This window comes from Ambystoma mexicanum, chromosome 10 (assembly GCF_040938575.1).
Source record: "Ambystoma mexicanum isolate Mex_15411 chromosome 10, UKY_AmexF1_1, whole genome shotgun sequence".
Classification (NCBI taxonomy): Eukaryota; Metazoa; Chordata; class Amphibia; order Caudata; family Ambystomatidae; genus Ambystoma; species Ambystoma mexicanum.
The window spans coordinates 49173419-49189510 of NC_090932.1; positions in this window are offsets into that span (position 1 = coordinate 49173419).

A 16092-nucleotide genomic window follows, 5' to 3' on the forward strand; every position below is an offset into this window, starting at 1 on the left:
TCCGACTCTTAAACACCTGCAACCTCACCTTAGCGGGCACTAAAATGACTTGTGTGCCGTCCAGGACACCTATGAGGTTGGGTACATTAGCCATATGATAAAACAACCCTTTCATGGCATTGATGGCATGAAAGGAGGCAGGGAGTATAATGTAGTCCGTGGCCTCTAGAATACTGCCATCTAAGATATGGCCAGGATGTGCCGGAAAGTGGGCTGTGGCAAACCATGCAGCATGCTGAGTGTTGGAAGGTGCTGGTGGCACCGAAATGCAGGGCAGAAACCACCTTGAGTAGAGTACATTTGGATCCGCGGATGTTGATGTGACTCTGGGTCCCCTTCGATCAGCTGAACGTGATATTGTTTCCCTCAAGGTGGTGTAGGCCATCAGTGCCAACGTGAATGGTCTGACCTTGGGGATGGGTGCCTCTGCGTCCTTCGTCTCCTCCTTGCAAGTAATGCCCTCTCAAGCAGGATCTGCGTGTGACGCAAGCTCAGCAATGTGCATGGGCTGTATGGATCCACCGGACTGCATGGAACATTGAGTGGCCCTTCCCCATCCTTTGGGGGTTAATGGGCTGCACCTGTGTGTCGTTTGGACTCAGCTGGGTGGTTATCTGGGGGGCTGGAACCCATGGGTCGGATACAGTTCATCACGTGTTTCTCCTGGCCTTCATTGATGATAATGGCTAGCTATTGTGTACAGAAACATTAAATGTGTTTTGCTGTTGCTTCCCTCCTTTCTCAGGCCCCTGTCAAACACTATAAAAATGCTATTATTTTTATTTTTTTCAGCGGCAAGCCCAACATCATCACCCACTGTGACAACAAATCTTTGTGCCCATTCCCCAAGCCAGGTCCTCACGATAGTGTTGGTCATTCCTTGTTAACATCACAACAGAGCAATTAACAAATGTATTATAAATATTCAATTCTGCATTTACAGCCGGCGTGAGAGGATGTGACATCCATGTTCTGTGCAACAGAGAGGAGTGGCAGGGGAAGTGGACGACCACATCCGGCACAAGCAAGTGTTCAAACATGTCTGCTTGCGCCTTCTTTTACCTTAGACTACGCGTACATGTAATTTCTCTGCACTCGAGGTGGGAACTGCTTCCCGCTTGTTGAGTATATGTCTGCTTCTTCCCAATTGTAGATAAAGGGCCAGGTAGGACTGAATTCCTTGCATGCTTCGTCCTGCAGCCAAGGAAGCTCAAAGCACGAGAATCTCTTGTTTTTTTTTCATCTGCAAAGGATATATCCAGCTCTGTGGGCGATTGACTTTCTTGCTTACATCTAGTGTGACCAAGAAGTCCCTGGGATGTAAAATCGCCTGCATCTGCCATCTCAGCATTATATTTTGAGTTAATCCAATAAAAGGAATGAAAACTTGGAATGTGTTTTATTTTAAAACTGGAGTATCACAGCGCCAAACCCTCGCTCCGCAGGTTACAGCTCTTGAAAAGTTTCCTGATGTTGGAAGAAGACCAGGGCCGGCCTTGAGGGCAGCAGCGCCCTGGGAGAATTGGTGGCCTCCCTGGCCCCCATGCACCCCTGGTTAACAGGGGGCGCGGTGGAAGGGGGCGGGGTCAGGATGGGTCACTCTTTTTTTAATTGTATTTTTTAAAAAATTTCGCTCCGGCGAGGAGGTTAAATAGGGCGCGTCAGCACACCATTGTCATTTTATGAGCCCGCCGCCGCAAGTGCATTCAATGACAATGAGCCGCCTGCCACGCCTTCTGCTACTGCACCAGCTCCAGGAGCCCTTGAAAGACTCCCCCGAGCTGGCATAGTGTGGGGCTAATGGCGTCTTTTCTTATGAAAAGTGCTCGCAGCGGAGGGGCGCATTTAAATCCACCCACCGCCGTGGGTGCATTTTACAGCAAAAGGCCGCCTGCCGCGTCTTCTCCCACAACGCCAGCTCGGGGGAGCTCTTGAAAGACTCCCCCGAGCTGGCATGGCTGGCGCTCAAGGCGCCCTGTGTGGTCGCCCGGCTCGACCCCACCCCTTAGGCCGGCTCTGAGTGAGACGCAGTGCATTTGTGTGAGATCTGCTTGCAGTGGGTGAGGTGAATAATCGTGTTACCGCGCCATGGCTACTGACCTCTGCATCGCGTTACCACAATGTCATGAACTGTGCCAAAAGGTGCTCCTTTTTTAGGGATGAGAATTATGCTGAAATAGACATGTTTTCCATAGAAAGCACTCGGAGTTGTGACTTTCAATTTGACCCTAAATGTTTGAATTAATATGGGTTATTATTTTTAACCTTCCTTATTTCGGTAATCCGCTATATTATTCTGCTGTGTGACTCTTGTGAGGACGTGAACACGTGACCCTGAACTCTGTGAATAGCATGTTCCTTTTAAATCTACTGGGGGGGGAGGGGAGAGCCTCTCTGACCTTTGATTAATCTGGAAGGTGCCAAACGAAGCAGAAATAATCACGGTCGAGCAGAGCCTATGTAGAGCCCGTTGAAAGAGTCACCCTGCACCTTGAAGCACAATGAGTCACTGACATTGAATGGCATTTAGCACAGGATGAGGGCGAGGCAGCGAGTTTTTAGTTCATCCATCCAAGAGCAGCGTTTTTACAGGGAAGAACTCTCTGGATCAAAGTCGCCAAAACAATACATAGATTCTGTGTCCTAAAGGCAGAGGTAAGAGGCAGCACAACCTACCTCTGCGACGAACCATGATGTGAAGACGAGTATGCCTCAGAGGACCTGTCTCAAAGCACCACTCACTAAATTCTCCTCGTTGCATGTCTACCATCTGTGAAATTGTGAGGGAGCTAATGTGTGACGAGTGGGTGAGCGAGCATACATGTATGAGTGATCGTGTGGGTGAGCGAGGGAATCGCTGAGTGAGTAAGTTAGTGTGTGAGAAAGTGAGTGACTGCGTAAGTGAGTGACTAAATGTGATAAAGTGGGTCAGTGAGGAGTTGAGTGAGTGACTGCGTGAGTGAGCATGAATGTATCAGTGAATGAATGGGTGAACAAGTGCATGTGGGATTTAGTGAGTGAATGTATGAGTGAATAAGTAAATGTAGGAATGATCGAGGAAAAGAATGTCTGAGTGAGTGAATGTGTCATTGAGAGAGTCAGCGAGTGAGCGAATAATTCAGAGAATTAGTGAATTAATGAGTGAGTGGGCAGAGAAGACGGTGGTTGGATTAAGCATTATCCAGAGAGAGACACAAACAAGGACAGTCGGCGCTTCAGACCTGTACGGTGTCTCACGAGGCGTGCAACTGAGCAATGCAGTTGCACGCAGCAAGCAGATGCCAGTAGATTCAATTGAACATGAAATCTTCTGCATGCTGAATGAGTGACTAAGTGAGAGAATGACGTGTGACTGTAATCAGAGTGACTCAGTGAATAAATTAGTGAAAGAGTCAGTGAATGGGTCAGTGGGAGAGTGAGTGAATGTGTAAATGAAGACAAGTGGCTGAGTGAGTGAATTAATAAGTTAACAAGGGAGTGAGTGGATGTGTGGACGGGTGAGTGAATGTGTGAATGTGTACATTTGTAAATGAGTGAGTGAGTGAATAGCAACACTCATAAAGTGAACATTTTGAAAGGAAGTGCATCACAACACAAGAAAAAGAGGAACATTGGAAGTAGCCTCGAGGCTGACTGGGCACAGTCCAAGAGAGCATGGGAAGAATCGGTAATTCTCGAAGTAAGGTGAGATAAAATGGTCACATGGTAAGATGGCTGCACTGCAGAGGTAACCTGCTGTCAGCAAGAGCATTCCATGTTTCTGTGTCTTGAACCAGGAAACCTCTAGATTGATATTATGGACGAGCAAAGCAAAGTGGAAGGCAGCGAGTGAGTGATAGGTTAGGCAAGAGTCTGCGCAAACACTCTGTGCTAGCGGCAAAGGAAGGCTCAGAGTGAGTGCATTAGAGTGTGTAGTTCAGATTTATGTGTGCCTTGGGTTACGAACTCAGCCCATCTAGCCCGGTTCTTCACTATGACCACCTGTCCCCTTGCAGTTTGGACCCTTGCCTTGGACTTAAACAAAATGGCATCCATTTTGTCATTAGGTCTTCTTAGGAGCTACAGAAGGGATATCAGACTGACTATGGACAGGAGACAGACTGATCTCCACAGAGAAAGCAGTGTCTAGACTAGTCTGTGTGCTCATGTGCAGGACATGCCCAGAAAAGACTACCCATGAAGCAGTAGTCGAAGTGGGCGGGAGCGGTTGGGAACGGTGATCCTCTCATTTTTTTTATTAAGCTTTACTGTTCCTATACTTTTATTTGAAAAATAAACCATTCCTGAATGGTTTCGTTTTGAAATAAAAGTTTAGGAAGAAGTTGAAACTTGCACTTTCAGTGCACTGTAGTGAACGTTCGCTTAAACAGAAGGTGCATGTGTTTGGGGGTTTGTATTGCTCGTGGTGGGGTCGTGGCGATGGCGTTTGTGGGGAGTGGGGGCAGGCCAGTAGGGAACATAGTTGCTCTGGCCAGCCGCCATTTGCCAAAGTGTTGCCTTGGGAATAGCACGTGCAGCTTCATGATGTGTTAAGCCCTGGAAAAGCCAACTATGTGACCAGGAGGCAAGCCCTTCTCAATCGCTCTTCGTCTACCTCTACAGAGATTGGGCAAGCTGATAAAAGAATGGCCAATCAGGCAGCTATCTCTGCATTTCAATCCAGGAAGCAATGTGTGTTCAGACACTGTGGAAAAATTTACGAGGCCGTCTAACTGGGTGGTAAACCAGTCATTGCGGTTTCCAGGACCTCTTTTTACTATGTTCTTTTTTTAAATTAATTTCCCAACACAAAAAGGCAACACGCACCATAATAAACACGTACATTACATTGTATCATTCGTCCCTTAGCCCTCACCCCACACCCACCACACCCCCTTATGTGGAAGCTTCCCCATAGCAATATAACATACCACCAACATTGAATGCATGAAAAACCCAAATCCATAATCAGAGGAACGTTAACTTTCTCCCCAATCAGACGGTAGTACCTCATCCTGACGTGGCAGAGGATTATACAGATGTCGCTTTACACCTTTCCCGCCACAGTGAATATGCCGTCTCCCCCTAGAGGTGTTTGGATTTTATTTTCCTTCAAACTTTTTTAAAACCAAGCCCATTCCCCTTCCAAAGCAATACCCTCCCCATGGAGTAACAAGGTGATCGTCTCCATTAAATACATCTCTTTGTCTTAAGCCGCCCATTCACTTTCAACTGCCAAAAATGCTCTCTTCCAGTGCATTGCCAAACATGCCATTGCCCACACCAACATGAAATGGGCCATATGGGCCAAGGCTATCCACCCTACGTCAACTGCCTCCAAGCCAAAAAGTACCAACACGGCATACAATCTTCTTCCAATGCCTTCTGCCCTCTTGATCCACCCTGCCGCATGACCACCACAAATGCCAATACTTTGCATGTTCCCACAATTTTGCCAACAGTATGGACTCACTGACGGGAGCATCCTGGACATCCGAACCGGGTCGTATTGCCACCAATGCAACAGTTTCATCCCATGCAATTTACATTGGCAGGCGACCGAGGCCTTAAAAGCTCTCCTACACATTTTCTTCCATAACTGTTCCTCCACCTCCCGACCCAGATCTCATTCCCATTTGGCTCCGAGCCCGTCCATGTTATTCCCACTTGCCGATATTAGTGACGCATATAATCAGGAAATCAATCCTTTTGTGTCCCCATGTGCATCCAGTATTTTCTCCATCGGTGTGAGCTTCCGTCATCCATTTTCTGCCCGTTGTCTCCCCCTTAACTGTAAATACCTAAACACTCACAAATTTGCAATTTGCATGGAAACCCCCCACTCATGGACAGTAATACATCTACCACTCACCCATAGTTACCCCACTCTTTCAAATCCTGCCTCAAATCAATCTTGATATCTACATGGCTCGGGAATATCATCTCGAACCTATGTGGCCAATATGTGACTCATTGGGGAGGGCTATGTAGTGACCCCCTTCATTCCCACTCCCTTATGCCATATATCCCAGATGAACACCAAAATAACATGTTCCCTGATTCTTCTTGGAAGCCTCCTCACGGGAACCCACTACAAGTCACCCAACGTTGCATGCCGCAAGAGATAGTTTTCCAAATAAGGCCATTGTTTATCCTGATCTGCCCGTAGGTGTGGCACCAAGACTCTCAATCAAGTTGCCTTGTAATATAGGTTGAGATCCGGTAGATCTACCCACCTTGGCCTTTGGGAAGCCCCTGGCAGAGAAAGCGGAGCCCACGACTCCTCGCTTCATGTAGCAATTGGTCCACCACTTTCACAGTAGCATCTGAACTATGTAAATGACCCTGGGCAAACATTAATTTTCAGGGCATTGAGCTGACCCATCCAGGAAATGGTGTGATTACTCCATGCTGTCATTTCCTCATATCATTTCACAAACAATGGAGGGTAATTAATCACGCACAAATCTGCCATAGGCCTGGAAATAGTCACCTCCAAATATCATCCTCGATCCTCAGACAGGACAGGCTAGCCAAAACAGGAGGAGGAGTAGCCCTAATATTCAAAGAGAGCATATCTATCAGACCTATACCCCACCAGGGAGAAGGAAAAGTAGACATCCTATCTGCCAAAATAGCATTATCACCTAATAGTACCATAAATATACATGTGGTTTACCGCCCTCCAGGAACTCTGTCAGACTTCATAGGACAAGTTACCCACCTCCTAGGAAACAACTTAAAAAAATCCACCAAAACGCTACTCCTAGGCGACATCAATCTAGGTTTCAACGACGCCAATGATAAAAGCGCCACATCCTTCAGGAAGGACCTTAGTGACCTTGGCTTCGCTCAGAAAGTCATTTCTCACACACATGCATCTTAGATTGGATTATAGACCACAACTGCGACACAAACATGGTTTCCAATACTGCCCTCCCATGGACAGACCATATCTGCCTGCTATTCACCATCCCCATAACGCCATGCACCAAGCCCACAACTCCAGCACCGGCCACAGTAGCCAGAAGCGCAAAAAAACTCACCGAAGAGAACATCAGTGCCCATCTCAACCTCCCCTGCCTAGCACCACCATTCTCACCCGACCCTGTCATACTAGCGGAATTATTCAGAGACACATTGATTAGCGCCATCAGCACAGTCCCCCCGCTAGAAAACAAAAAAGAAAAGAAATCCTTCGACTCCAACTCGTGGTTCACAGAAGAGCTCCTTAACCTGCGCAACTCCAAATGGCAGGTGCTAAAAACCTGGCAGGCTTACCCCTGTGACAACACTAAAGATATCTTCCGAACCATCGCTAAAAAATACAAAGAATCTATATTCAAAGCCAAATCAGAATCCTACAACAACAGAATCTCCTCGGCCAACTCACATTCTAAAGAGCTATTTACCATCTTTAAAGAATTAACAGTACCTCCCACTTGCACAGACGGAATCATTAAAGATGCAGCCTGGTGCTCCAGCATACAAGCTGCCATGCTAAAAAAAATAGACCTCCTCCAGAACAAAATCTCAGACCATTATAAAGCATTACCTAAACAGAAGCACCAGAAGCAAACCCACCACAAACGCTCAGACATCATCCATCCCAATTTCCCCTTCTCTGAAATATCTGAGATAGACGTCTTAGACATCCTAAAACATCTCAAGCCATCGCTATGCAAGGGCGATGTATGCCCCCCTAAAATGATCAAAGAATGCGCGGAGCAGCTCGCTCCACTAATCACCGCCTTCATAAACGCCTCATTCAAAACAGGTATAGTCCCCAACTGCCTCAAAGAGGCATGGGTACGTCCTCTCCTAAAAAAACCTACATTAGACCCCTCCCAACCAAATAATTATAGACCAATTACAACCGTCCCATTTCTTCTTAAAATACTAGATAAGGCTGCCCACAAGCAAATCCAACTGTACCTCGAAACTAACTCTATCCTTGGTAAGAGACAATCAGGGTTCCACAAAGGACACGGAACGGAAACCGCATTACTAGATCTGAAAAACCAAATCCCTTCCATCCTTGACATGGGTAAGCCTGCATTACTCCTGCTCCTAGACCTCTCAGCAGCGTTTGATCTCGTTGACCATGATACCCTCACAAACCACCTCACACATGCTGCGCACTTCTCCAATCACGCAGCAACTTGGATCACGTCCTTCCTACAAGGCAGAGCCATGAAAGTGTTCTCCAATATAGCAAACGTTGAACCCACTATCATACACTGTGGTGTTCCCCAGGGATCCTGTACTGCCCCTACGCTATATAATCTATTTACAAAGCCACTCTTCGATAAACTGGATGCACTTGGGATCACATACACAAACTATGCTGATGATACCCAGGTGCTCCTTCCCCTCACAGGGAGCTATATCAAAGACGCTTCTACCCTCCAACAAATTTACTCCACAATCCAAGCCTGGATGGCCACCAATGGATTATGCCTCAACGGGGATAAAACTGAAATCCTCACTCTCGGTCAAAAACCCACGCTAGCCAAATTGAGTCCAACCTATCAAAACTTCTGCATTGACAACTGTATCATCCCAGTCCTTTCGTCAGTTAAAACGCTCGGAGTCCACATTGATGCTACACTATCTATGGATAAGCAAGTTAGCGCCATTGTATCAGCCTCCGCTCTGAGTACCAAACTAATCAATGCCATAAAGCCGTTTCTAACAAAAGACAATTGCCTCTCCATTGCAAGAGCTACAATAGGAGCTAAATTGGATTACTGCAATTCCCTCCTAGCGGGGACATCAAAAAAAAACTTAGCCAGACTCCAAACCACTCAAAACAACGCTCTCAGAGCAGCTCTAAGTATTCCCAAAAGAGAGCACATCTCCCAAGCAATAAAACCGCTCACTGGCTACCAGTTAAAGACCGAATCTCCTTCAAGATTCTCTCCACCGCACACAAATGCATCAACCTAACAGCACCCTCTTACTTATCGGACTCTCTAGTCAGAACACAATACACCAGACCCAGTAGACTAGAGTACACCAACCAACTCACAGTTCCAGGAATCACCAGGGTCAAAGCAGGAGGTCTAGGATTCCCCTATCTGGCACCTGAACTCTGGAACACGTTACCCACAGCCCTCAGAGCAGAAACCTCTCTTCAGGCCTTCCGAAAAAACCTAAAAACTACACTCTTCAACTAGCTGCTAACTCACTGTATATGCTTGCGCACTATGATGATATCTGTACATATGCGCTATAAGCCACAATGCCATCTTCATGCTGTATCTATTTACGTGACTACTGTAACTAAGATATGAATATCCACTGTAACCAGCGCCACAATGCCCACGGGCTGCTGTGCGCTTAACAAATGTGAATAAATAAATCATATGCACTCCAATTGGATCTCCATCCCCAAAGGTTGGATGGCAGGTATAGCCCTGTCTGTGTCCACATCAAACAGGAACAATATGGACATCTTCTGGTTAATTTTGAATACCGAAAGGGAACCATATTCCCCTATCAGCTCCATGGACGCCGGGACCGAAGTGTGTGAGTTGCGTGGATGCAGAAGGATATCATCCGCATACATCCGTAACTGAAATTCCCTCTCCCCTACCCATATATTCTCCATCTGAGAGGACCTCCTTATTGTCTCCGCCAAAGGCCGAAGGGATATGGCAAGCAGCATGGGTGAAAAGGGACAACCTTGACTAGTGCCCCTCGGCAACCTAAATTCCCTTGAGAACGTCCCATTTATTGCCAAGCGTGCCCGTGGGTCTGTATACACCGCACTAATCCCATTGAGAATCCTATCGCTGAAATCAAATGTATGCAGAACGGCATATACAAAGTTCCACCCCACTCTATCAAATGCCTCTCTGCGTCAAGGGCGAGGAGTTTTGGATTACCCTCCCTTCCCTGGCAAATTCCAGAAGGTTCAGGTTTTTACTCAATGTGTCCGCACCCTGTCTCCCCAAGATACACCGCACCTGATCCGAGTCATAAACTGTTCAAATCTAGTTGCAAGCACTCTCGTAAAAGATTTTTGCGTTGACATTAAGGAGGGATATTGGTCGATAAGACATGCAGGATCGTGGCTCCTTCCCTTCCTTGGGGATGACTGAAATTAAAGCCTGAAAAAAGACCAGGGGGCCCGTCCCATGTACAAGATAGAATGATACACTTTCACCAGGTGGAGGACCAACATTCCTGCAAATGATTTATAAAAAGCAACGAAAATCCATCATCCTCTAGGGCTTTCCCTGACTGCATTCTCCCAATGGCCAACCCAACATCTTCCTACATCTAATCCTACAGTCTCCAGACTAGTTAACTTAGGGAAAGTGATGCCATTAAGATATTGTTCCAACTCCTCCGCCTCCACAACCTTTTTTGGCCCCTCATAAAATGTGGCCAAACTGCTAGATATATACTCTGGCAATACTCTGGCAATACTCTGGCAATTCCCGTATTCATCAGAAATCCCTTTCGCCCGTCTCTCCTGAGGTCTAGCTACCAACATTAAGTCTGTCTTGTCCCTCTTCATGTAATATTTCTGGAGCAGATTCTGCAGTTTCCGTACCACTTTATCCATCTCCAACATTCTCATTTCTTGTCTTTTCGCCTTCACCTTAGACATAAGTTCTCCTTCTAATGCCTCCCGACCTTACAATCTCTCTTCCAATTATCCAATCTCCCTCAACTTGTTCTTGATCAATGCTCTCTCTCTTTTCTTATTTGCCCCTCCCATATAAACAATATCCTCCATGTTGCTTTTGCTGCTTCCGATACCATACAAAAGTCCACCTCCCCGTATCATTGAGTTGAAAGTATTCCTTAATTGCACCATGTACTTCTGCCATAAACACTCTATACTTCCATAAGGTATCATTACACCTCCAAAGCGAATCCTGAGTTATCAGTCATTTAACAGAAAATCCATGCAGACCATACCGTGGTCTGACCAACCTATCACACATGAGATTACTCGACCCACCAGCTCCCTGACGAGGCATAAGTAATCAATCCGGGTATATGTACCATGAGGTGGTGAGAAATAATTGAAGCCCCTTTCCTCCAGAAGCAACTTTCTCCATACATCTAGTAGTCCCTGTAAGTGCAGCAATCCCTGTATGCACTCTCACCCGTGTTAGACTTTGGCACTCTCTTTCCCCTGATGCACGCCTATACACCAGGGAGTGCATAGAGACAGTCAGAAGCGTCTGTGCGTCTGTGCATTTTTGCGGCTTGACGCTCTGACGGAGGTGGGTCCTTTCCTCTAGCTCTCCTTCCTCCATGTCGGAGGGTTTGGTGGCTAGAGCTGTGAGCGGAAAGTTGAGCAGCTGGCTGATGGTCTGTTAGTTGGCTGGTTGACAGCCTGGCTTGAGTCTCTTTAAGCAGGCCTTCCCTGATGCATTGCTGAGAGTGATTGGACCTCCTGACCACCTGGTGAGAGTCGTGTGCTAGATTCGAAGCCTGCATTGACTTGGCACACCTGAAACGAGCGGTGGTGAATAGAGGTGCGTGTAAGCTCGGAGTGGAAGACTGCACCATAATAGGCCGACATATAGCAGTTTGGTGCCTATTTCTCCATCTGCTGTTGCCCCACTAATTTTAGCACACATAGATTGCTTAACCCCTGCTTACCCCTTGCTTATCCCTTCTGGCCAGTTGTGGTCTGTATTTTTATAACCCCGTCCGCCCCACACTTTTAAGATACTACTTGAAATGTGAACTTTATTTTCCAGGAAGGATGTTTGCCTGGCTGGGGGACTGGTTCTTAGTCATGGCTGTCACTAGAGCCTATTCTAACAATGGGATATGTAAGCCTGCACCAAAAGTCTTTAATACCTCTGTCCAAGCCAAACTTAATGGTAAAGGCACATGCCCAGGGTCTTCCCGATTAACGTCCAATCATGCTTCCCTGGAGCACAGTCACTTATCTAGCACGCCTAGGCCCGCCCACAGGAGACCGGTTGTCCGAAGTTCTGGCGTTGAGTGCCCGAAGGAGGGCGCGTCTCCAGTACTGAAGAGTTGTTTCTATTAGCAATGATGATCGTGACCAAAGTATGAACCTATCTATGCCCTGTATGGACTTGGGAAGGACAGATGCTTTTTCTACTATGGCTTTGGAATCTTTCACGGATAATGCAGCCAAATAGAGACAGCTGACACGCACGGTGAGCAACATAGTCCCGAGCAGTGGCGCCATGTCAAAACCAACATCACCCGAGATCTTCATTTTTGCACCAATTTCACTGAGTTTTGTGCCTGGATTGACTTTTTGGATAGATGTGTGTTACAGGTGCATCCAGATAAAGCTGATAAGTCCTGTTAAACGGATGGCCCATTCCTGATATCGGTCGGTATTGAGGCCGCCGTGGACTCACTAAAGGAGCTCCAAGCTAAGGCTGCCATAGTTATTGAAGAGAAATCCCGCCAGACAGACATTCCTTTTGTGGCAGATAAATTGGTTAATACAGGGGAGGGGTTCCCTGATTATTTAGCTACAACGCCAGCACTGCAGGTGGTACATGGCGGGCGTATACAAGCATCTTTATGCCCTGTTTGCCCTGTTTCAATCAAGTGTAAACCCCGCCTCTGTAAGAATTTACGAGTTGGCAAGGCTTGTATGCCTGCAATTCCCGATAAGACCTTTGCTGCCTTTGTCATGGACAGAAGAAACTTTATGATCTTGGATGTGGAAAATCGGTCAGAGTTTGAATCAAGGGAAGCCCTTGAAAATGAAGTGTGGCCTGGTTATGTTCAAAAACAGGCCGGGCATCATTAGATCCTCAGATTTTAGGATTCTGCGTAGGGTAGACATTTCCAGTTGGTGCTCTCAGGGTAATAGGAACTGTGTCCTGGTGGGTTGTGGCAGCAACTATCTGCCTCATTTTTTGGGCATATGTAAAGACCTGTATTTCCAACAGTACTTTGGGTGCACCACTGCCATGGAAGTTATTTAAAATGGAATTGATGTACAGTATGGAATTTGGCAAGAAGCAGCATCATTATTTTGAACATTTCCTTTGAGCGTAGCTCAACCACTAACTCCAACCCCTTAGAACTCTGCCCCCTAGATAGATAAACAAATACATTATTTCAGTTTTCACCATTTACATCAAATAAAATACGATACAGTTCAGAACTGAAAATTCAGCATTGACCTTGAATACAATACAATACAGGGCAGAGCACAAACATAGACGTGTTAAAATGTAAACATTGCTAAAAACTTATTTTCTGACCATACGTTTAAAAGCCTCAATAATATACACAGAAAAATCATTAATGAAGCAAGCATCAACACAGGGCAGTGAGATGCCTGATATTATTGACATTAAAATGTCTCCCCAGCTATAGACGTCTAAGATCTAAACATTTTTGACAAATAAATATTAATTAAATCCTCATTGGTCCCGCTTCCGCAGATATAAACCTTTGTATTAAACAACCACGTCATCCGAGCCCTCAGTGGTAAGACACTCAAACGCACCATTGCGATGATACGCCTTTGCACCGGAGAGCGAATGACACTTAGCTAAAAATGCTCACAATAAATGTGTCAAGCCCTCATCAAGTGGCCAAGTGAGCACACGTTTTCCCAAGCCCTCATCAAGTGGCCAAGTGAGCACACGTTTTCCCAAGCCCTCATCAAGTGGCCAAGTGAGCACACGTTTTCCCAAGCCCTCATCAAGTGGCCAAGTGAGCACACGTTTTCCCAAGCCCTCATCAAGTGGCCAAGTGAGCACACGTTTTCCCAAGCCCTCATCAAGTGGCCAAGTGAGCACACGTTTTCCATACTATTTAACACCAAGTCAAATTCTCTCCTTCTGTCTTTCATATGCAGTTCCCATTTTGTAATTCAGCCACCCCTTAATGCATCAAAGACAATTCCCCATTTTTTGCACAAGATGGTACACTTCTTTTTTTAATTTTCTTTTAAACTTTATTTATTATAGAGAGCTGCTTCATAGCAGAGCCGTTACACCGACATTACAGTAAGCATCAGGAATAATTACGTCATAGATTCACATACATGGTAACAGATACGTTAAATTATGGAGAAGTTGCGGGTGTTGTATCAGCTTTGGGTGGCTGATTACGCAGATAAAGCCGCAACAGTGTTCACATATACTTGGGGCGACAGGCTGATGAGAAAGACAGTACAAAGAGTTCCTCATTGTAGTTTACCATACATAAGTCTTTCAGGAAGTCCGCTCCATCGGGTCTCGCTGAGGACTTCCGACATTTCAGGATGCATCGCTTGGCGATGATACACGAGATGTTGAACAATCGCCTTGTGGTTTCCTTCACCTTACCAATATCTCCAAATAGGTATTTTAAGAGAGATGGGGACGCTGGGATTGATGTGATTTCCTCCAGGAGTTTGGCTACCTCCTGCCAGAATTCCACAATCAGAGGGCATGCCCAGAACATTTGGTAAGCCCCTGCGTCTGGGGTGTCACAATTCGGGCAAGATCCTGTACAGCCCTCTACAAATTTGCCTAACCTGGCTGGAGAGTAGTGCAGTTGATTTAAAATTTTAAATTGTATCAGTCGCAGCCCAGAGTTCATCAAGACAGTTTTTGTAAGTTGGCAGTAGCGGGACCATTTGGTGTCATCTATCTCAGTACCCATGTCTCGTTCCCAAGTCTCTTTAATAGTGTTACGTGAGGTGGAGTGTGCCTGGACCAAAGTATATAACCTCGAGACCCCTTTACCATGGCCATCTGCGGATACCACGGCTCTTATACATTCATGTGTTGAGGGTTACAGGGGGAACGAAGGCCACCTGATGGCAAACGCAGCCTTCATCCGGTGAAATTGAAAGTGTTTAAGCTGGCCCCCGCCCACAGCGCCGATGAAGTCTGTAAGCTCACAGTATTTGCCATCCGGGAACATGTGCCGCATTTTAAAGAGTTTATCTGGATCCCACGATTCCTGGAGTGCCCTGTCAAAGGTAGGGCCGATTTTGGGTAAGTTCCACAGGGGGATCTCTGGGTCATATGGGGTTTCTAGGCCGATCCTCTTATATATTTTGGACCAGGCTAGTATGGTGGTGCGTACTGGATGAAATGCACAGGTGACTTTGTAGTTAGAGTTGAAAATAACGGAGCGTATATCATTGGGGTGGGCTGCATGTTTCTCTAGGGATATGTGGGCGGCCGTGTCCTCCAGATCGAACCAATGTTTCACAAACTGCACCTGAGCTGTTAGATAGTACAATTCAAAGTCGGGGCGGACATGCCACCCTGCGGGAATGGTTCCACCATGTTGGCCCACCCTAGCCTAGCTGTCTTTCCGCTCCAAACAAATGAAGTGGCAAGTGACTGGAGCTTTGCAAAGAAGGTCTTTCCAGGCCAAATCGGGATATTGTTAAAATAATATAGAAGTTTGGGGAGTACCACCATTTTAATAAGTGCCACTCGACTGTATAAGCATAGTGGGAGGTTTGTCCACAGTTGGAGTTTGGTCATCAGGTTTTGTAGGAGCTCCCCATGGTTTTGTGTATATAGTGTATGTTTATCCCTAGTTACCATAATTCCCAAATAGCGCACTTGTGTGGGAGTGGGCTTTAACCCCCTTATCCCAGGAAGGTCTCCAGTGTTTGGAGTCAGTTGTAATATTTCAGAATTTTGGGACGTTGATTTTATACCCCGAGAAATCTGAAAATGTGTGTATATCTGTCATGATAGGTTGTATATTCTCCAGCGGGCTTCGGACGTACAGTAGGGTGTCATCCACGTATAATGATATAATCTGTGGGGGACCTGTCATCCTGAGCCCTCTTTGAGAGTGGTTCTTCCAGATATACTCGGCCATTGGTTCTATAGTAATTGCAAATAGGATGGGAGAGAAGGGGCAGCCCTATCGGGTTCCTCTGTGTAGAAGGAATGTGGGTGACATGGGCCCTCATTACGACCCTGGCGGAAAGTAACTGACATGACCGCCATAGCGTAAATAGCGTTTCCGCCATTGCACGATGGAGCAAAGTGCGGCTAATTCTGACCCATCGGGCACGAGCATTATGCCATGGCGGAAGTGCAAAGTCTGCGATGGCGGAAATGACCCCAAAACGCCCCTTACCACCGTCGTACGCCGCCCTAGGTGCAATTCCGCCACCCA